The sequence below is a fragment of the Lepidochelys kempii genome, chromosome 18 (assembly GCF_965140285.1).
Source record: "Lepidochelys kempii isolate rLepKem1 chromosome 18, rLepKem1.hap1, whole genome shotgun sequence".
Lineage (NCBI taxonomy): Eukaryota > Metazoa > Chordata > Testudines > Cheloniidae > Lepidochelys > Lepidochelys kempii.
This window is the reverse complement of record NC_136397.1, coordinates 20,104,705-20,126,459: the sequence shown is the minus strand read 5'-3', so window position 1 is coordinate 20,126,459 and position 21,755 is coordinate 20,104,705. Positions and strand designations below refer to the sequence as shown.

Sequence of the window (21,755 nt, the reverse complement as noted above, 5' to 3'; positions counted from 1 at the left end):
CTGAAAGTGAAAGTGAAATATGCAAGGAGGCAGGGACTTTCTCAATAGGCTGGTATACAGGATTATATTGTTATAGGGAGAGAGACACTTAATGTAAACCCACAGTATAGTGGGCACATAGTGTTGACCCTGGAGGGGTCACATGGAGGTAAAAAACTATCTGTGCCATGGCTACATTAGGATTTTAAATCCAGATAATTCTCTCCATATAAAAACAGGCCTGTTTTTCTCCAGTGAAGACACGGCCTATGTCGTGTTATAACGTCCTCTCTTATTCTGTGTCTCGGGCCCCAGGTCAGCATTGCGAACGCTAGAGCCAGCTCTGGCGGAGAGATTCCTGCCAGTCTAGCTATGTCAAGCAGGGTGTGGCGTGATCTCTGACCACCAAAGCCGCCAGTACAGATGCAGTTATAGAGGCAGAACAGCATTTTGCCAGTACAGCTTGTTTTCCGGGGGTGGGGATGGGAATAACCTTTACAGGTAAAATCACAGTGTTGCCAGTATAAAGTGTCTCCCCATCAGGAGCGCCGTGCCAGTCTATCTACACCGCTAAAGCACTCCTAGCCAAAGGTTACGTCTACACTGCAAAAACGAGTGCCGTGGCAGGGGGGTGCTGGCAGGCTGTTGGGGTCAGAGTGCTGCTGACCCAAAGCTGAACAGCCACAAGACACCCAGGATTACAAGACAGATGCTGACTGAGCCCCTTCCTGGCCTGGGTGAACCCCAAAGCATCTCAGCAGCATTAAACCTTCTAAATTTCTTGCGGGGGCAGAGGGGAGGTTGGATAAATGGAAAGAAAAGGGAAGGGGGTGAGGGAGACAGGGCAGGAGAAGGGAAGAGGGGCAGGTGTGGAACAGGGGAGATGACGAGACTTAGGCTGTAATGTAGACAGAACTTGTGTTGCTCAGGAATGTGAATAAACCACCCCCCTGAGCAACATAAGTAACACAGACATAAGCGCTCGTGTGCACAGCACTATGTCGGCGGACACATGTAGCTTCTGCCATTTGTGGAGGTGGTTTTATTATGCCAAAGGGGGGAACTCCCTCCCGTCTGCTGTGAGTGGGTACCTGGGACGGGCTACACTGAAAATGCCACACTCAGGGCAAGAAATAGGGCAGACAATCCCCAAGCTGGTGGTTATTTCTATAATTAGATCAACCAAGCCAGTAACACAAATGGCTTCTGCAGTACCACTGTGGTTAACCAGAAGCCAAATACAGTCCCCCTTAGGCATTCCAGCCCTCAGCTCCCAGCCAGATACTAATCCCAGAGGATCAGGCATATACCCCACAGGTCAATATGAATCTCAGATCTTACCCAAATATCAAGCTGTCAGCCAATCCTTAGTAAACTATCGAAAGATTTATTAATAAAAGAAAAGAATAGAGTTACAAATGGTTAAGGAACCATATACCTACAAGTGATTGCAAAGTCCTTATATTAAGTTTGTAGCAGAGATGGAATAAACTGCTGGTTTGCAAAAGAATCTCTGGAATCACCCAAACAGATTGGGGGTCATCAATACTTCTTCAGAGCCTCCTTGTTAGAAATCCAGTCCAGAGAAATGAAGCAGGAAATGAAGAGAAAATGGAGATGACTCCGGGGTCTTTTATATCCTCTGCCATGTGCTTGGAATTTTACTGTCCCAAACAAAGCCCAGAGCCCCTGTTTGTGGAAAGTTACTGACCCAAGCTGGAGTCCAGAGTCACATGAGCATATCACATGTCCTTCCACAGTTTGCTGACTCATGGGGGTGGCCATTGGCCCCTGGCTGTCTGAAGCATCCTCAGGAAGAACTATCCAGAGGGGATGAGTTTCTTCAATGGCCCATTGTGAGAGCTGTTTGTCCTTGATGGGCCATCCACACACAGCTGTCTAGCCTTGATGTAAATTCTATCAGGGTGGGGTTGGGTCGGCCAGCAACACAACACATGTGTAAGATCCAAGTACACAGCCAATATTCATAACTTCAGATACAAAGTGATACATGCATATAAACAGATAATCATACTTAGCAAATCATAACTTTTCCACTTATCAGAGGGGTAGCCGTGTTAGTCTGTATCTACAAAAAAAAAGAGGAGTCCATTGTCGCCTTAAGGACTAACAGATTTATTTGGGCATAAGTTTTCATAGGTAAAAAACCCACTTCTTCAGATGCATGGAGTGAAATTTACAGAACAGGCATAAATATACTGGCACATGAAGAGAAGGGAGTTACCTTACAAGTGGAGAACCAGTGATGACAAGGCCAATTCAGTCAGCGTGGACGTGGTCCACTCCCAATAATTGATGAGGAGGTGTCAATGCCAAGAGAGGGAAAAAAGAAAAGGAGTACTTGTGGCACCTTAAAGACTAACCAATTTATTAGAGCATAAGCTTTCGTGAGCTACAGCTCACTTCATCAGATGCATATCGTGGAAACTGCAGCAGACTTTATATATACAGAGAGAATATGAACCAATACCTCCTCCCACCCCACTGTCCTGCTGGTAATAGCTTATCTAAAGTGATCATCAGGTGGGCCATTTCCAGCACAAATCCAGGTTTTCTCACCCTCCACCCCCCCACACAAATTCACTCTCCTGCTGGTGATAGCCCATCCAAAGTGACAACTCTTTACACAATGTGCATGACAATCAAGTTGTGCTGGAAATGGCCCACCTGATGATCACTTTAGATAAGCTATTACCAGCAGGACAGTGGGGTGGGAGGAGGTATTGGTTCATATTCTCTCTGTATATATAAAGCCTGCTGCAGTTTCCACGATATGCATCTGATGAAGTGAGCTGTAGCTCACGAAAGCTTATGCTCTAATAAATTGGTTAGTCTCTAAGGTGCCACAAGTACTCCTTTTCTTTTTGCGAATACAGACTAACACGGCTGTTACTCTGAAAAGAGAGGGAAAATTGCTTTTGTCCTGAGCCAGCCACTCCCGGTCCCTATTCAAGCCCAAATTAACTCTGTTAAATTTGCAAATGAATTGTAGCTCAGCAGTTTCTCTTTGAAGTCTGTTTCTGAAGCAGCTTTTCCACTGACACCTTACATGATACAAGCTGTATAAGATCCATGGCAATTGTGGGACAATGGTAACACCAGTGATAGAAATGGTCTCCTTTCTTATCCACAGCATCACATCAGCATAGAACACCTTCACCAGATGCACTGCAGTGGATTGGTACAGCTGCGCCGCTACAGAGCTATACGTGTAGACGTGGCCTTAGAGGGAGCAGAGGAAGTCCAGTCAGAACGGTACTAAGTTCTTCATGGGTTGTTTGCATATCTGTCAGCATGTCCAAGGAGCAGCCAGCATCACTCTTGTTTTTAGTGATTTTAGTCAGTGTCACTCTCAGATTGTTCCTGCTTTGATGTTTGAGCTTACAAAAAGTGTAGGTGAATTTTTACTGGGATTAAAAATAAATTGTAGAAACATTTCACTCCTCCTTGAACACTGCAGGGGAATGAAAGATCTCGTTGTGTACTAACAACTTTCTGCTGCACCTTAAAAACAACAGAAAATCATGGAAATATTTTTCTTGGGCTTAGCATTGGGTCTGAATTTGAGTGGACACCATTCCTTAAGTGCAGGTCTGTGTGGACAGCAGAGATTATTCCCAGGAGGCGTCCACTTCCTCTCGGTTATTGCCCTCCTGACTTGGTTTTATAACATGGTACTTTTCTCTGAGGATCTCAAAGCACTTCTGCAAAATGTAATTTTTGCAAGCAGACCCCTGTAAGGTACTGAAGGCTGTTATCCTCCTTGTACAGGGGGATGGAAACTGGAGACACAATGCAGTGAAATAACTTGTCCAAAAGTCACTCAGGAAGGTGCAGCACCAAGAAGAGAACCCAGTAGTCCTGACTCATAGTTCTCTGCTCTACCTACAATGTCACATGCTGTCGGTGCTACTAGTGACATGTAAACTAAGGGTCTGGCTACACTACCATGGTTACAGAGGCTCAGCTACTGTGCTGTTGTGTAGCTGCGTCCTACATCGACAGAAGGGGTTTCCATCAGTGTCATTAACCCATCTCTCTGAGAGGTGGTATCTAGGTCAATGGTAGAATTATTCCATTGACCTTGCTGCATCTACAGTGGGGGCTTAGATCAACTTAACTATGTCACATAAAGGGTACAAAATGTTTACAGATGTGAGTGATGACATTAGGTCCATCTAATTTTCAGACGTAGACAGGCCTAATGCAAAACTGGAACAAGCAGTAAGAAACAACCATGTGTGAAGGTAAACCGTGTGTGAAGGTAAACTATACTACACCAACCTGCTATGAAGCAAATTGTCCTACTGTAAATAACTGCTGGTATCTTTTTCATGCTATGTTACACACGAGGAAAAGAAAACGGGAATGATGTAGGGTGCATTTGAAATGGTTAAAAGGTGAAAAAGACAAATTTAGCCCGTGGTTTCAGTTACACGGAGAAGTAAAATACGAAGTGCACAAGTCACTGCTCTGATATAATTGTTGTATTAAATGGGCAGATATAAGGTCAGATTCTCTGCTGGTATAGATCGGCTTAGTTCTGCAGAGGTGAATGGTGTTCATCAGTTTGCACTAGCAGAAGATCTGCCCCATAAAGTCTGAATTGGTGTATGTGACTTGTCCCCTCATCAGCCGCTGATCTCCCACCCACGGTTACAAGCAACAAGAGCTTCCTCTTTGTTTGCTGCGGAGAGATTCATTTCCCTTTTTGCTGCGCTCGTCACACTGGACATGTGAGAAGGGCCATGTGAGCATTTGTTAAGGGTACTTTCCAGTTTTCCACAACTGGGGCAGATGGAGTCATTCACACAAGGCACCCTTGTTAGGGTCAACTACTCTGAGGGTTTTTTTCCCCGGACTCCACCCCACAACTGGACAAATCTTTAATCCTGCTTCACCTCCTTATTTTGCCCCGTTTCAGCCAGCTGGCTGCAGACCCTCTCTGTGCTATCCCTGTATATCCCCCCATGAAGATTATCTCTGGTAGGAGCAGACACATTTGAATGGGGGGAATTATGCAGTGGATGAAGTTCATCTTTCCTGAAACACAGAGGGGCTGAGTCTCCGTGGCCTTTTGACCCGCTCTGGCCCATAGACCACATCACCGATTATTATTCATTATCTGTGTTGTGGTATCACCTAGGAGTTTCAGTCATGGACCAGGGCACATTTGTGCTAGGCACTGCACACATACAGAACCAAAAGATAGTCCCTGCCCTAAAGAGCCTACAGTCTAGGCCAGCGGTGGGCAGACTTTTTGCCCTGAGGGCCACATCTGGGCATAGAAATTGTAGGGCGGGCCATGAATGCTCACAAAATTGGGGCTGGGGTGCGGGAGGGGGTGAGGGCTCTGGTTGGGGGGTGCGGGCTCCGGGGTGGGGCCAGAAATGAGGAGTTCAGGGTGCAGGAGGGGACTCTGGGCTTGGGTGCAAGGGCGGGTGAGGGCTCCAGCTGGGGATGAGGAGTTTGGGGTGTAGGAGGGTGCTCCTGACTGGGACCGAGGGGTTTGGAGGGCAGAAGGGGGATCAGGGCTGGGGCAGGGGTTTGGGGTGGGGGAGATGAGGGCTCCGGCTGGGGGTGCTGGCTCTGGGGTGAGGCTGGGGATGAGAGGTTTGGGGTGCAAGAGGGTGCTCCGGTCTGGGATCAAAGGGTTTGGAGGGTGGGAGGGGGATCAGGGCTGGGGCAGGGGGTTGGGGCGCGGTGGGAGGCTCAGGGGTACAGGCTCTGGGCGGTGCTTACCTCAAGCGGCTCCCGGAAGCAACGGCATATCCCTTCTCCAGCTCCTATGCGGAGGCATGGCCAGGCGGCTCTGCATGCTGCCCCGTCCGCAGGCACCCTCCCCTGCAGCTCCCATTGGCCACAGTTCTTGGCCAATGAGAGCTTTGGGGGTGGCATTTGGGGCGGGGGCAGTGTGTAGAGTGGAGTTCCCTGGCTGCCCCTATGGGTAGGAGCCGGAGGTGGGCCATTTTGCTGCTTCTGGGAGCCGCATGGAGAGGCCCCAGACCCTGTTCTCCAGCTGGAGTGCTGGAGCGGGGCAAGCCCCAGACCCCACTCCCCAGTGGGAGCTTGTGGGCCGGATTAAAACAGCTGGTGGGCTGGATCCAGCCCGCGGGCAATAGACTGCCCACCCCTAATCTAGGCACAAGATGAGACAACAGATCCAGACAGACGGACAAATGGAGGTGCAAAAGGAAACACTGAGACAATATTGGTCAGCATGATGAGCTGTAGTCTCACCACACCAGCAGCCTAACCACTGTCAAGATTTTTGTTGGTGCCATGGCGCAGGAGGGTTTTGAGATGGGATTTGAAGATGGATAGTGAGGTAGCTTTATGGATGTTTATGGGGAGCTCCTCCCAAGCGTGTGGGCTGCAGATTGCCTAACAAGCCGGGTGTGGTCCTGTTCTCCATTACCTCTCTTCACCAGCGTGTCTGCCAAAGAACCAGAAGTGAAGAAAATGGAGAGCACCACTAGGAAAACATTAGAGCAGGATAAAACCTGCAACAACCTACTACCAAAGCAGGATGGAGAACCTACAACCCCCCAAGCCACAGCTGGTGTGTCTGTCATCCTACAAATTTTGTGTGTCTGTCCTCCTACAGATTTTCACTCACTCACTCACTAATTCTTACAGTGCCCCCAGGAAGTGACTCAACTTACAGAGCGGGAAACTGAGGCACAGAGAGACGAAGTGATTTGCCCAAGGTCACTCAGCAAGTCAGTGGGAGAGCTGGAAACAGGGCTCTGGAGTTCCAGGTTCCCAGTGCCTTGGCTGATTCCTTACACCACATGCTCAGCACACAGAGGTCCCTGCAGTTGGGGGTCACTGATCACAAGCGTGGTTACACTGGGGCTTTAACAACTATTCTGCCTTTACCTTGACTCACACCTTCGCCATGACATTCGTACTCTAGGTAGCTTCCCTCCTTGCCCCCCATTCCAAATCAACTGCCAGGCGTGCGCAGAGGAAGTTGCCTATTGCTAAATCTTGCTCTGCCCGACTCCCCCCTTTTTCCTGTCTGAGATCAGAGGCCTGGAGGCGTTGTTCTTTACTGGCCCTGCACGTCTGCTGCAAAAATACAAACCTCCCCTTCATTTATTTACTGCTGGGTTAAATCAAAATTGCAGAGAAGGCAGCTCCTCGACTGGCTGAAGTTCTGCTTTTCTAGGTAGGTATAAACACAGCTTTACCCCTACACGCCCCAATTCTACTAGCTCCTGCCATACAAGCACCTTACTCAGGTGATGGAATCCAAGGGTGCAAGGGAATCTGTGTCAACCGACAGAACCTGCCAATCAAGCTACAGTTTAGCAGAGCTGGTGGGCTGGGTAGGAGGCTGGCAAGAAAGAACAGAGGAATTCTTTGGTAAAACCCTTCTTGCCCAGAATGCTGTCATCTCAGAGTGCCACAGAGAAGTTTATACCTCTCTGTGTGTTTCTTTAAACGCAGATAAACAACCCATCAAGCTGGGAGTGTCAGGGTAATTTGTGGATTCTTTTCAGTGCTCAGACTCCAAAGTCCAGTCATTGCTGTGTGTTAATGTGTTAATATCTAACTGGGTAGGTTACAAGGTAAGTAACTGACAGCTCTGAGGAAAGGGATGGTTCAAGGAGTGAATTTTGGATCCTTCCTTATTCAGGGCATGTCTACCCTTGCCATTTAAAGCAGAAAAAGTCCCTTTTTTGTGCAAAAACCATTGAAGCGTCTACACTTGCCAATGAAACCACCTCCATGAGAGGCGTACAGCTCTTAGTGATGATACTTTTGCAGTGATGTGCAGGTGAAGACACGTTCTTCCTCTTTACAGAGCTTTTAGCACCTGCAGCATATCCCACAGTGCCTAGGTGACCACTCTGGCCAGCAGCTCTGCTGCTTTGACCCCAGGTAAACAGACATCCACCCCTCCCCCTGTAAAGCCCTGGGAACTTTGAAACTCCCCTTCCTGTTTTCTTGGCAAGTGCTCACTTATTGTCTGGCCAGGTGACAATGCCTGCTCCAGGGAGCAAAGGATCCTCTGCTTGGAGCAATGCTGAGCTACTGAAGCTGATCAAGAAAAGGAGTACTTGTGGCACCTTAGAGACTAACCAATTTATTTGAGCATAAGCTTTCGTGAGCTACAGCTCACTTCATCGGATGCATACTGTGGAAAATACAGAAGATGTTTTTATACACACAGACCATGAAAAAATGGGTGTTTATCACTACAAAAGGTTTTCTCTCCCCCCACCCCACTCTCCTGCTGGTAATAGCTTATCTAAAGTGATCACTCTCCTTACAATGACAGGTTTCAGAGTATTACCAGCAGGATAGTGAGTTTGTGTGTGTGGTTTTTGGGAGGGGGGTGAGAGAACCTGGATTTGTGCAGGAAATGGCCCAACTTGATTATCATGCACATTGTGTAAAGAGTTGTCACTTTGGATGGGCTATCACCAGCAGGAGAGTGAATTTGTGTGGCGGGGTGGAGGGTGAGAAAACCTGGATTTGTGCTGGAAATGGCCCAACCTGATGATCACTTTAGATAAGCTATTACCAGCAGGACAGTGGGGTGGGAGGAGGTATTGTTTCATATTCTCTGTGTATATATAAAGTCTGCTGCAGTTTCCACGGTATGCATCCGATGAAGTGAGCTGTAGCTCACGAAAGCTCATGCTCAAATAAATTGGTTAGTCTCTAAGGTGCCACAAGTACTCCTTTTCTCCTTACAATGTGTGTGATAATCAAGGTGGGCCATTTCCAGCACAAATCCAGGGTTTAACAAGAATGTCTGAGGAACAGTGGGGGGGAAAGGAATAAACAAGGGGAAATAGGTTACTTTTTTAACGAATCAACCATTCCCAGTCTCTATTCAAGCCTAAGTTAATTGTATCCAATTTGCAAATTAATTCCAATTCAGCAGTCTCTCGTTGGAGTCTGTTTTCGAAGTTTTTTTGTTGAAAGATAGTCACTTTGAGATCAGAAATCGTGTGACCAGAGAGACTGAAGTGTTCTCCGACTGGTTTATGAATGTTATAATTCCTGACATCTGATTTGTGTCCCTTTATTCTTTTACGTAGAGACTGTCCTGTTTGCCCAATGTACATGGCAGAGGGGCATTGCTGGCACATGATGGCATATATCACATTGGTAGATGTGCAGGTGAACGAGCCTCTGATAGTGTGGCTGGATTTGTGCTGGAAATGGCCCACCTTGATTATCATACACATTGTAAGGAGAGTGATCACTTTAGATAAGCTATTACCAGCAGGAGAGTGGGGTGGGGGGGAGAGAAAACCTTTTGTAGTGATAAAACACCCATTTTTTCATGGTCTGTGTGTATAAAAACATCTTCTGTATTTTCCACAGTATGCATCCGATGAAGTGAGCTGTAGCTCACGAAAGCTTATGCTCAAATAAATTGGTTAGTCTCTAAGGTGCCACAAGTCCTCCTTTTCTTTTTGCGAATACAGACTAACACGGCTGCTACTCTGAAGCTGATCAGTGTTTGGGGAGAGGAGGCTGTGCAGGGACCCAGGATGCCCCGCAATCACCACACCCCACCTTCCCACAAGGCCTATAGTCAAAATGGAGAGAGTTGCACTGTGGGATGGCTGCCCTCCGTGCGCTGCTCTCCTGGGAATGGAAGTTCTGTAAATGTAAACACTCTCTGACGCCTGTGGAAGTGAGTGACTACACAAACCAGTGCTTTTCTTTCACCGGTTCACTGTCACCCTTGAAACTGACAGGGCAAAAACTCTCAAAGTATAGACATAGCCTTAGTGGTCAGAATCCCCCTCAGTCTGTCAGAGTCCCAGTGGGCTAGGTAAAATGAGCCACCAGTGAAAACACCCTTTATGTTTAAATGGGAAGTTGAGAGTCATGAACGTCTCCGTCATTTTCAGTTTTATTTTCAGGATGAGAGAACTGGGGGGTTTCAAGTAACTGTGGGTGGGGATTATGGGTCACTAAATGTGAAACAATTCCAGGCAGAGCACTGATATAGGTTGTTTCTTGGTAATGTAGCTGCCTCAGCTTTCCACCCATCACTGCCTCCCTTCTGCACACCTGTGAGGTGTGAGCCAGGGGAATAAGAGCCACACTGCTACAAATAAAAGCTGCCAGCTAAGGTATGCTTGTACAGACAGAGCTGACCTAGGCTTGCATAGCCCTGTCCCTGGATAGATTTCAGCTTGCATTGCTCTGCCAGGGCTAGGCAGTCAGAGATGTGATCACATTGCCTGCTGATGTTATCCTGTTGCTGCGGAGTTTCACAGCTAGAATCCCCTTTGCTTGTGGCCAACATTGATCACTAATTTAGGTCGTTTACAGGCAGGAAACCCACCACTGTTTTCTACCATGGGGGGCTATTATCAGTGGCCCCTGGGAAGGCAAGAGGACTGTCTGGTTAAAGTGCAGCCCAAGCTGAGGCTAGCTGGTATGTGCAGACTCTGAGCAGCAGTGTCTGGATAAGGGGGTGGGTTCCTGTTTGTGCTCCATGGCAACCAAGCTGCAAATGATGCCAGCTTTCATGCCATTGTTCATCTCCATGGCACTCCATCTGATCGCTAACTTGATCTCTGCCTTAGAGCAGAGCAGTGTCAGGGCTGCTTTAAGTTACTCTGGCTTCCAGGTGCAGGCTTTTAATGGCGCTGGAGACATGCTCTCAGAGTTGATCAGACAGGGCAGGGCTGACAGGTCACAGAGGAAGGAGTCAGTTACATTGCTACATTCTGGGAACTGCAGATGAGCTGATAAGATTCAACAGCTTGCCCAGCTTAGTGCTTAGTCAGCAGCTAAGTTAGCCAGCAAACAGCCAGGAACATGAAGAACTGGGGCGTGTCCTGCCACTGGAGAATGGAACTTAATGACAGCACACTCCAGCTCTTTCTATGTTCCTGGAAAGGGACCAGCCTGCCTTGTGTGATGGCCTGAGAGTGAGTTTGTGTGTGTATGGGGGTAGGGGGGTGAGAAAACCTGGATTTGTGCTGGAAATGGCCCACCTTGATTATCATGCACATTGTAGGGAGAGTGGTCACTTTGGATAAGCTATTACCAGCAGGAGAGTGAGTTTGTGTGTGTGGTTTTTGGAGGGGGGTGAGAGAACCTGGATTTGTGCAGGAAATGGCCCACCTTGATTATCATACACATTGTGAAGAGAGTTGTCACTTTGGATGGGCTATTACCAGCAGGAGAGTGAGTTTGGGGGGGGGCGGAGGGTGAGAAAACCTGGATTTGTGCTGCAAATGGCCCAACTTGATGATCACTTTAGATAAGCTATTACCAGCAGGACAGTGGGGTGGGAGGAGGTTTTGTTTCATGATCTCTGTGTGTATATAATGTCTGCTGCAGTTTCCACGGTATGCATCCGATGAAGTGAGCTGTAGCTCACGAAAGCTCATGCTCAAATAAATTGGTTAGTCTCTAAGGTGCCACAAGTACTCCTTTTCTTTTTGCGAATACAAACTAACACGGCTGTTACTCTGAAACCTGTCAAAAGGGATAGGAGTACTTGTGGCACCTTAGAGACTAACCAATTTATTTGAGCATGAGCTTTCGTGAGCTACAGCTCACTTCATCGGATGCATACCGTGGAAACTGCAGAAGATATTATATACACACAGAGACCATGAAACAATACCCCCTCCCACCGCACTGTCCTGCTGGTAATATAGGACAGTGCGGTGGGAGGGGGTATTGTTTCATGGTCTCTGTGTGTATATAATATCTTCTGCAGTTTCCACGGTATGCATCCAATGAAGTGAGCTGTAGCTCACGAAAGCTCATGCTCAAATAAATTGGTTAGTCTAGCTATTACCAGCAGGACAGTGGGGTGGGAGGGGGTATTGTTTCATGGTTTCTGTGTGTATATAATGTCTTCTGCAGTTTCCACGGTATGCATCCGATGAAGTGAGCTGTAGCTCACGAAAGCTCATGCTCAAATAAATTGGTTAGTCTAACTATTACCAGCAGGACAGTGGGGTGGGAGGGGGTATTGTTTCATGGTTTCTGTGTGTATATAATGTCTTCTGCAGTTTCCACGGTATGCATCCGATGAAGTGAGCTGTAGCTCACGAAAGTTTATGCTCAAATAAATTGGTTAGTCTCTAAGGTGCCACAAGTCCTCCTTTTCTTTTTGCAAAGACAGACTAACACGGCTGTTACTCTGAAACCTGTCAAAAGGGATAGATTCATTGTGACAAAAACCCAACTTTCACTAGAGGTTTTAACAGCTGTGAATAAATCAGCCTTGAATTTGCAATCCCCAGAGGACAGCAGCCACTTCTGAGCCAAAACCCAGACAGCGGAGAGACGAGGGTGTAGGGACTTACAAATATCCTCCTGACACCTCCTGACCGCAGGCACGCAGTCAGCCTGAAACACACAGCCAGTGAACCTTGGCTGGGCGGAAATTTGTCACTAGGACTATTCTGCAATATGTCTAATTGGTGAGGTGCTACCCTATTGGAATCCGAGGGAATGGTGAGTGGCTAAATGGGAATGTATACATCTAGGAACAAAGGATGTAGGCAATACTTACACAGTGGGGGCCTCTCCCCTGGAAAGCAGTGACTCGGAGAGAGATTTGGGGGTCCTGGTGGATAATCGGCTGAATACGAGCTCCTACTACAACACTGTGGTCAGAAGAGATCATGTCATCCTTGGGTGCATAAACAGGGGAACCTGGAATAGGAGTAGAGAGGTTATTTTACTTCTGTATCTGGCATTGGTGTGACTGCTGCTGGAATAGAGTGTCCAGTTGTGGTGCCCACAATTCAAGGATGTTGATAAACTGGAGAAGGTTCCGAGAAGCGACACGAGAATGATGAAAGGATTAGAAAACAAGCCTAATAGCGATTGAGCTCCTTTAGTCTATCTATTCAGCTTAACAGAAAGGAGGTTAAGTGGTAACTTGACTACAGTCTATACGTACCTGCATGCGGAACAAATATTTAATAATGGGTTTGTGAACCTAGCAGAGAAAGGTATTACACAGGGATCGGTAATCTTTGGCCAGCAGCCTGCCAGGGTTAGCCCCCTGGTGGGCCGGGCCGGTTTCTCTACCTGCCGTGTCCGCAGGTTCGGCTGATCGCAGCTTCCACTGGCCGCGATTCGACGCTCCAGGCCAATGGGGGCTGTGGGAAGCAGCGTGGGCCGAGGGATGTGCTGGCCGCCGCTTCCTGCAGAGGGCTTATCCTGGCGGGCCGCAGGCCAAAGGTCGCTGATCCCTAGCATAACATGAGCCACTGGCTGGAAGCTGGGGGCTCAGGGCTGTCCTTAGGATTTATGGGGCCCTATGCAGTATTATTAAACTGGTGCCCCTATGCTCCACTGAAGACGGTCACCAGCCGGTGCCGCTGACCCCAGTGTGTCAATGGGGCACAGCCACCACCCCCACCCGTGGACCCCCAGAACCTTCCCCCATTGCTGACACACCCCGAGCTTCGTACGCAGCAGATGCCGCGGCAGTGGCTCAAGGCCGGCTTCGCGCTGTCACAAGGTGGCTGCATCCTGCCAGAGCCCACGGCCCTCCTGCAGCCCCCAGCCACTCCGGGCTCACCACGAGCATTTTGACAGGAAGTACCAAGCAGTAACAACAACAATAATACGTGTGTGTGTGTGCGACAGAGTGTGCATGTGTGTGTGAGAGCCAGCGCATGTGAGGGGGACAGAGAGAGCGCCAGTGTGTGTGTGTGGCTGTGTGTGTGTTGGGGAGTGTGAGACTCTGTGTGTGTGTGTGACAATCTGTATGGGGGACTGTGACTCGTGAGAGGCACAGTGTATATGGGTGTGAGAGACAGCGCGTGTGCGTGCGTGTGTGTTAGGGAAGTGAGAGAGACAGTGAGCGCACTGTCACTTTAAGTCCCCCACTCCATTCTCCCCCCCACCCCCGCTGACTCACGTGGAGGTTTCGGTCCTCCTGTCCTGGCCCCGCCAGAGACCGAGCGGCGCCCACAGGCAGGGTCCAGGGAGGGACTCCGCTCTGAGCGGCGGTGGGTCGGGCCGCCGCGCCATCAGTGACCGGCCACGCTGCTCTGGGAGAAGCCCGCCGGCCCAGCGTGGGGGCGAGGCCAGAGAAGAGAGGATTCCAGCCACGGTCAGCGAGGGGAATGGTGCCCCAAATTTTCGGGTGCCCTACGCAGCCACATATGCTGCGTATGCCTAAAGAAGCTGAAGCAAGACAAAGTCAGACTGGAAAAAAACGGTGTAAATTGTTAACAATGAAAGTAATTAGCCACTGGAACAATTTATCAAGGGTCATGGTGGATTCTCCATCGCTGGCGATTTTTAACTCAAAATTGGATGTTGTTCTAAAAGATTGGGGCAAGGAATTATTTTGGGAAGTTCTCTGGCTTGTTATACAAAAGGTCAGACTAGATGCTCAGAATGGTCCCTTCTGGCCTTGGCATCCATGAATCTAGGTTCCTCTATCCCCAGCTGTGCCACAGATAGTGTGCGTGGCCTTGCCCAAGTCACCTAATCTCTCTGTGCCTTCTCTAAAGAGGGGATGATCATTCTCTCTCTCTCACTCTAGCAATTGGATCACGTTCTCTTACATTTTGTCATGTCTTTTCTGTTTAGGCCTTGTCTACACGGCCACTTTACAGTGCTGCAACTTTCTCGCTCCAGGGTGTCAAAAAACACCCCCTGAGCGCTGCACGTTTTAGCGCTGTGAAATGGCAGTGCAGACAGTGCACCCGCGCTGGGAGCTATTCATCTCCTGGGGGTGGTTTTTTTACAGTGCTGGGAGAGTGAGGCTTCGTGAGGACATGCCCTTAGACTAGCTCTTTGGCAGGGACAGCCTCTTAGTATGTGTTTGTACAGTGCCTAGCACAGTGGGCTCCTGATCTCAGTGGGGCTTTAGGGGCTACTGCAATATAAATAATACAAGGGAAGTAGCCTCAAAAGGTCTGAATAAAGACCTATATTTCCAGAGGTCGGGCTCACTGCTAGCCCTAACCCCAGGAGAGAATTGGTGTTTGGAGATGGTTTTCTAAACATTCATTTGAGTGATTTAAGTTTGTCTCCTAAGCCTGATCTCCCCCTTAGACACAATATCATGCTCTGAAACTGCATACAGGCTGCAAAAGGTGCTCATGTGTGCACCGTGGGTTTGAATTGCTTCAAAAAATTCGTGCCGACCCCTCACATGCACAGGAAACTTGCATACTTCACAGAGAGTGCAAAGCACGCTGCAAGCATACAACAAAGACCAACATTGTACTTGTGGCTTCCTTGGTTGGTGGCTTTGAGAATGTGTTTTTCAGGAGCACTGCAAGAAGGCGCTTCAGTGCAATGGACAGATGTGCAGTCAAACCAGAGAGAAAGCTGCTCTTCAAAGTTGCAATCCAGATTTGTGTCTGAGCCCCCGCCTCAAAACCAGATAGTGCAAGGTGAGCGTCTTATCTAGTGTTCAGCTTGAGGCATGCTAGCTGAAACCCTGTGCACGCACCCATCACCCATACAGACTCAGATAACTGGGTAGGCACCCCTGTGTCAGACACAGCCCAAACCAATGTAACAAGCAAGGACTGGGTAACCATGCCACTGTCAAATGCCTACAGCAGGTCCCGTGTTGATTCTTGCTCAGGAGCAGATTGTACCTTTGCAATCTGCAGAGTGAAGGGCAGCATGTAGCTACCCCACCCCAGGAGCAGAGCAGAGAACAAACTGTGTCTCAAAGACCCACTGCCTCCCTTGTGCTGGGAGGAATGAGAAAATCACTTCACCTCTTTTCTTGGACCTGTTCCCCATCCAGACAACTATCCTAGCTAGCAAATGGGGAGGGTGCAGCCCGGACTCCTTCTTCCTCCCCCCTCCACCAGCTTGCAGCTCTTTATCAGGTGGGTAGCCCCTGCTCTCCCCACCTCAACCAGATCATGATTTTGGGGAGAGGGGGGAGGAGTAGGATTTATTGCCTTGAGTGGCTGACAAAGGATGTTGCAGTCTAGTCCACTACGAGAGCGTATAATATTTGCTCATTTATTAACCTGAGGCCAGGATCTGAACAGCTGGTCAGGGACCTTCTCACTTGGACACCAAAGCTGGCCACACAGATTGGAGGGTAGCTCCCTCTGGGAGTGATGGTGCTGGAGTGAGGACTGACTCCTGCTCTCTTTCCCATCTTCGTTCGGCAGCTCCCAGGCCTAAGAACTTTTGTTAGAATTTGTTAGTATTAATGAAGCCACCCACGTGCTCCTGTCATTCTGATTATGCTAATAATGGCTCTGACATTGCACCCTCTACGGCCTTGGGCAACCCCCTTAGCCAGTCCTCCTCTGTCTCCCCATCAGGGAATGGTGATTATCACAGGAGAGGCATTTACGTTGGTTGTAGCGAACGCTGGGGACATGATCATCTGGAAATGGGCTGCCTCTGTAGATTTCAGCATCTCTGCTCTGCCCACTATAACCCCTGATTCCTAAGGCCAGTTGTGCCCAGGGAATAGCACCCAGAGCACAAGAAAAGGCAACATCTCTACCATTTTGCTCTCTCCCTTCCCCCCCCCCCCAACCTTCTTCTGGGGTTTATTATGCTGTGTGTTAACGTAGCACATAGGAGTCTTGTCATGGCTCAGCCCCCTCCCCCGTGCCAGGTGCTGTACAGGCACAGAACACACAGACGGTCCCTGCCCCACAGAGCTGCCACTGGACTCGTCAGCTGAGCCTCAACCCATGGAGATGGACAGAAAGACGGTGCAGGCCCAGGAAGCCATGAGACAATTAGAGACGGCTCTAGCTGGGCTGCTGGGTGCAACTGTACCCCAAGACGTCACACACCCAGCCCTGGCCCCCCTAGAGGGGGCAAAATCACCCTCCCAAGCACCCCTGTCTGGGTCTGCTTTTAAAGGTGCTCCAACAATGGGTTGGCTACTCTGCCTAGTAACAAGTCTCCCCTAGCCAATCGAAAAAACACATTCTGTTCAACCTCCTCTACCGATTACAGTGCCAGAGGAAGAGTGAAAACAATGAGGAGTCCTTGTGGCACCTTAGAGACTAACAAATTTATTTGGGCATAAGCTTTTGTGGGCTAAAACCCACTTCATCAGAGTGGTTTGTCGACCTGGCATCATGGTCACCCAATCACAAAAATACACCAATGGGAAAAATCAGGCTGGGCCTGCCTACATTGCTAACCTGCCTAGCAACTCCTCTCTAAGTGTCTCTAAGGCCCAATAAAAACAGGGTAGATTTAGCCCATCAGGAAGGGAAGTCAGGTGATTGATAGACCAATATTAACCCCTTGTGAAGGACAGTGGTACTGCACATTTCATTCATGCCTTTTCCCTGACTCTGGGATCAGATGCAGACCCAGAGATTCTGAGTGTGGCAATAGATGAGTCAGGGGGCCTCAGGCCCTGGGAAGGGGTTTAGCCCTCCCCCCTCCACACACACACACACACACACGTGGTGCATGGCGAGAATCAACAGCTGGATAGTACATGAGAGATGATGGGCAGTGTGGCACTATGCTGAGCAGGGAGAAGTTGTGTTTGATGCAATGGAGCTGGGGAGCCAGTGACGTGGTAAAAGTGATAAGCCAGGGAAATTATCTTTGCAGCAGCATAGATATAAGCAGAGGAAGATTGCGTCACAGCATGCATTGCACGTACCCCTCCTATCCTGTGCAATTCACCTTAGCTAAAGCACAGCTCCCTAGCGTTCCTATTGAACAGGCCCTCAGCTGCACGTGGCTCTAGCTGCCACACAGAAGGCTGCACAGATCCTCTGATGAGTAGGTGAGCATCGTCATCCTTCCAAGAAGTTACTCCTCAGGAAAGAAATTTGGATGTGCTTCCTGGAACATCACAATGACTGTTCAAACATTTCCTGCAGGGTCCGCCCCACTCTCCCACTAGGGGCATTTCTTCTACAGGGCTTTGCTTCCAGGAGTGGCTCCTGGCTGAGTTCATGAATAAGAAATAACAGCACAAGTACCAAATATCCCCCACCCTGCAGCCTGTCCACACTCCATGGCCAGAGTGCCAGGCTGTCTCACTAACCAGTCAATCCTGGGTCTCTAATAGCAGCTTCTGGCTGCTTTGATAAGCCGTATTAGTCTGTATTTGCAAAAAGAAAAGGAGTACTTGTGGTACCTTAGAGACTAACCAATTTATTTGAGCATCAGCTTTCGTGAGCTAGAGCTCACTTCATTGGATGCATTCGATGAAGTGAGCTGTAGCTCATGAAAGCTTATGCTCAAACAAATTTGTTAGTCTCTAAGGTGCCACAAGTACTCCTTTTCTTCTTATAAATCAAGAACTTCTGCATACACTCTTCTCTCTCACACATACACCCATGGGCTGTGGAGAAAAAACGTCTCTTCAAACATAGATAGGAATTCACTAGAACGTTGTCCTTTCAAAGCAGTGTATCATACAACCTGCCCAGGGTTACACAGCCCGTAAGGAGTAGAGATTGTTTATAACACCACAGCCCCGAATCCCAGTCTTACTGCTCTAACCACTCCGCCCCAAGCTGAGAGAAGAGACCAGGAGTTCAGACTCATAATGCACCGCTTGCCGGAGGCCATGGTTTGGTGGGCAAGCAGAGGAGCTGATTTTTCCAGTCTTCTGCTTTAAGCTTTAAGTCTTTTCCAGGCTGTGTTCCACAAGGCAAACAACTGACATTTTCCAGGTTTTGGCTGAAATATTTCAAATGTTGACTTTTTGCTGAAAATTTGATATTTTTCCTAAGGGGGGGGGGAACCATTTTCTGACCAGCTCCAATAAAAATGTTATTCTTAGTCTTTATATGGCATCTCTTGCCCGAGGCTCTCAAAGCACACACACTCACAACAGCCCTTTGAGACAGTGAAGTGCTGTTACCCCCTTTTCGCTGCAAGGTACATGCTGGGCCACAATGAGGTGAAGTGACTTGGCCAAAGCCATGCAGCAAGTCAGTGACAGAGCCAAGAGCAGAACCAAGGAGTCCCGATTCACAGCTCTTGCCTCTAACGGCAAATCAATATTGCCACATGAGTTTCATTGTTGTGAGGAAGGAGCAGTCAGAAACTGTTGTACATTCAGTTAAAACATATGACAGGAAAATATTATTTTAAAAATAGTATTAGTGAAGGGACTCATTTATTCTAATTGTGTTAATCGTGTCTCTGACACTGCCACTCTCCGTGGACTTGTCCAAATCACTTAACTTTTCTGTCTCAGTTTCCCCATCTGCAGATGATAATTATCAGGGGGACTAAGGGTCTGGATCAATCATAGCAGTAGCTGGTGGTCTTTGAAAGTGGGCAGGAGAAACTGAGGCATGAATTGACATTTGATACTCACAGCCAATTTACAGCAGCAGGTATGAAGTCTCTGATTCAAAATAAGGCAGGAAATATCCAGCTCTAAGAGGCTGCCACTGATTATCTTTGCAGACGAAAAACACTCCAAAAGGGCTATGTGTGGTTAATAAACGGGGATTAACATAATTGAGGATCCGGGAGAAAGGAGATAAAACAAAACCAGAACTGAGTAGAAAAGCTGGGGCCCTGGAGCCCTGACAGCCTGCTGTTCCGCTTACCTGCTCTCTGGCCCACCGCCCATCCTGCTCTCCACCCTTCCAGCCATGGTTCCCAGGAAGCTGGCAGGGCTGAGTGAAGTATAAGTGAAAGTTTTCTGCATGGGAGGTTTGTGAAACTAATTTAACTAATTTCTGCCCTTTTAAATAACAAATAGACTATTTGGAATAACAGGGATTTGCAAGGGTTAAATAATGGGAAAGAAACACAGCAGCAGGCAGAAGTCTGCTGGGATCTTCTAAACCACAGATCCTTCTCTCCTTTAATTATTTACTGTCATCTGTCGTTCCCGCCCCCAGCTGAGGTTCTCAGCGAGCTTTACAGATACTAATGATCTAAGGCCTTGTCTCCACTGGCAAGTTACCGTGCAGTAAAGCAGCTTTCTGCGCTGTACCTCCCGAGGTGCACACACTGCCAAGCCCCTTAGTGCACAGAAACTCCTCAGTTGCAGCGTTGCAAAAAAACCACCTCGACGAGAGTCCTGAGCCTTAGGCCAGGTCTACACGGGCACTTTACAGCACTGCAACTTTCTCGCTCAAGGGTGTGAAAAAGCACCCCCCCCCCGAGCGCTGCACGTTTCAGCGCGGTAAAGTGGCAGTGTAGACAGTGCACCAGCGGTGGGAGTTACGCCCCTCGTGGGGGGGTGCTTTTTAAAGCACTGGGACGGATCTCTCCCAGCGCTGGTGCCGCAGCTACACAGCCACATTTCAGCGCTGCTGCGGTTGCTAATGAAGACGCACCCTTAAAGGGCAGAGGCTCCAGCACTGTATTGACAGTGTAAACACACGGAGGTGCAGAAAGCAATCAATTGGCCTCCGGAAGTGTCCCATAATCCCTCAAGTGGCCCCTCTGCTCATTGTTTTGAACTCGACTGCCCTGGAGACATGCGCCCCTCCCCTTTCAGAGTTCCATTTCTGACAGCCCTTGTGTGCTGTGCTGATCTGCTCTGGGACACAAAGCAGACTGTTAATGTGGAATGCTCGTGCTGACACACTGTCCCCAAAACACACGCTCTCCTCCCGCCCTCCACACACACACACTCTCTCTCTCTCTCCCTGTCACACATTCTGCCTCCTACCCCCACTTCAGCTGAAAAGCAGCTGTAATGTGGATGCGCTCCACCGTCACAAGGAGCACAGTGTGGACATGCAAGAGCGGTTTAATTCCAGCACTTTAATAAACGTGGTATAACTTGTTGGGCATAAACCTGCCAGTGTAGACAAGCCCTAAGACACACACACATATGTCCCAGGAAGGTAAGGTTACAGCTAAGGCTATGTCTATCCTGCCCACGTTACAGTGTAGCCGCAGCAGCGCTGTGACGTGGGCAGTGTAGTCACACTTTATCACTGCGTGAGAGCTTTCCCAGTGATAAAAAATAACCACCCTGAACCAGGCAGTATCTAGTGGTGTTTTCAGCGCTAAACTTTGGTCGTTCATGGGGGTGTTTTTTCACACCCCGGACTGACAAATTTTAGCGCTGAAAGTGGCAGTGTAGACACCGCCTAAAGCTTCTCTTCAAATACAAAGCCACAGCTCTGAATTTTTTCCTTTCAAAACAGGATGTTGTTGCACAAGTTGCTGGGGTTCGGTTTGATAAAAGGTCCAACATGAAGTTGTATCTCTTTCAAAACGCAAGCTAGCAGTATGTCCAGATGCTACACCTGCCTATACATCTCCCTGTTCTTTTCAATGCATTCCGCTCTCCTGGCGCCGAGTGACAGACGTGCACAAGTAACTGGGGAAAAGCGTGAAGCTGACTATACACGAATATGGCCAGTATTTCTCAACAGCACTCAGCATCGCTTATAAGTGCCTAAATAATAGGGACAGATTTTCAAAAGTGCTGAGCACCCAACCTCTCCCATTCGCCCCCAAGTGCTGTTGAATGCACCAAGTACTGGGAAACCAGGGTCCTTCGAACCCTGATCATTTCTGGGAGCCAGAAGTCTTGCCTCAGACTAAGGGTACGTAAAGCTGTGCAGACAGAAGTGAGAAGTGTTATAAAGCTGACGGCATTCCCTTTAAGGAGACACTAAGCATGGAAACTGAAAAACATTCTAGTGCCAGACCCTTTGGGGCACCTTGTGGGCAGCATTTGCAAATGTCGGTGTGAGGCATGCACCTGCAGAGCCCCACATTTCAGTACTCCGAGCGAGTGCATGTGTTGGCATGCGCTGCACAGCGAGATGGCTTGTGCCCACAACCGCCTGCCTGCTCAGACACTGCCATGACAGGTGCCACATAAA

The 21,755-nt window shown here is 48.7% G+C and overlaps 1 long non-coding RNA gene across 1 annotated transcript in view; it reads right to left on the bottom strand.

Moving 5' to 3' along the window:
* Positions 1 to 2,839: 2,839 nt before the first annotated feature.
* Positions 2,840 to 21,755, bottom strand: part of LOC140899949 (uncharacterized) — a 59,029-nt gene continuing 40,113 nt past the window's right edge. The window contains exons 3-5 of the long non-coding RNA XR_013634817.1: positions 13,883 to 14,151; positions 12,521 to 12,663; positions 2,840 to 7,342 (exon numbers count right to left, since the gene is read on the bottom strand). This is a non-coding gene — a long non-coding RNA (uncharacterized LOC140899949). The remainder of the gene's footprint in view (positions 7,343 to 12,520; positions 12,664 to 13,882; positions 14,152 to 21,755) is intronic.